Consider the following 1,395-nt stretch of genomic DNA (forward strand, 5'->3'; position numbering starts at 1 on the left):
GACACTTACTCCTTGGAAAGAAAGTTATGATCAACCTAGATAGCATATTCAAAAGCAGAGGCATTACTTTGCCAACAAAGGTCCATCTAGTCAAGGCTATGGTTTTTCCAATAGTCATGTGTGGATGTAAGAATTGGACTATAAAGAAAGCCGAGCTCCGAAGAACTGATGCTTTTGAATTGTGGTGTTGGAGAAGACTCTTGAGAGTTCCTTGGACAGCAAGGAGATCCAACCAGTCCATCCTAAAGGAGATCAGTCCTGGATGTTCATTGGAAGGATTGATGTTGAAGCTGAAACTCCAAAACTTTGACGACCTGATGCAAACAGCTGACTCATTGGAAAAGACCCTGATGCTGGGAAAGATTGAGGGCAAGGAGGAGAAGGGGATGACAGAGGATAAGATGGTTGGATGGCATCACCAACTCAATGGACCTGAGTTGGGGTAAACTCCAGGAGTTGGTGATGGACAGGGTGGACAGGGAGGCCTGGCATACTGCGGTCGCAAATAGTTGGACATGATTGAGTGACTCTACTGACTGAACTGTAGACATGACCAATCATAGAGGTTAACTGGGGCAATCTGTTCTGAATTTACAGACGTTCATCTGTTGATTCAACCATATGTGCAAATACCAAAAGCAAGCACTGCATATTTAGCTTTCCCTAGTGGTTCAGATGGAGAAGGCAATGGCACCCCACTCCAGTACTTTTGCCTACAAAAATCCCATGGACGGAGGAGCCTGGTAGGCTGCAGTCCATGGAGTCCCAAAGAGTCGGACATGACTGAGCGACTTCACTTTCACTTTTCACTTCCATGCATTGGAGAAGGAAATGGCAACCCACTCCAGTGTTCTTGCCTGGAGAATCCCAGGGATGGGGGAGCCTGGTGGGCTGCCGTCTATGGGGTTGCACAGAGTTGGACACGACTGAAGCGACTTAGCAGCAGCTGCAGCAGCAGTGGTTCAGATGGTAAAGAATCTGCCTGCAATGTGGGAGACCCAGGTTCAGTCTCTGGGTGGGGAAGATCATCTGGAGAAGGGAATGGCTACCTACTCCAGTATTCTTGCCTGGAGAATTCCATGGACAGAGGAGCCTGGCGTTCTACGGTCCATGGGGTTGCAAAGAGTCAGACACGACAGTGACTAGCACTGCCCCCATTTAATTGGGGAATCTGGTTTAGGAATAAGCTGTGCTGATGTCTGCTCATCTGTCCAAGCATTTCACAATCCGGGTTCAGCCTGCCTTTCCGTGAACAAGGGATGCTCTCTGGTTCTTTGGCATTTGATAGAGTAACTCTAGAGGTGGCTGACTTTGTTGGCAGCCCTGGCAACAGCAGCAGTTTCTCAAGGGTTGCAAGACTGAATTTCTGATGCAGAAGTGGCATTGGCGGGGAGC

Source organism: Bison bison, unplaced genomic scaffold (genome assembly GCF_000754665.1).
Source record: "Bison bison bison isolate TAMUID 2011002044 unplaced genomic scaffold, Bison_UMD1.0 scf7180017864010, whole genome shotgun sequence".
NCBI classification, from domain to species: domain Eukaryota; kingdom Metazoa; phylum Chordata; class Mammalia; order Artiodactyla; family Bovidae; genus Bison; species Bison bison.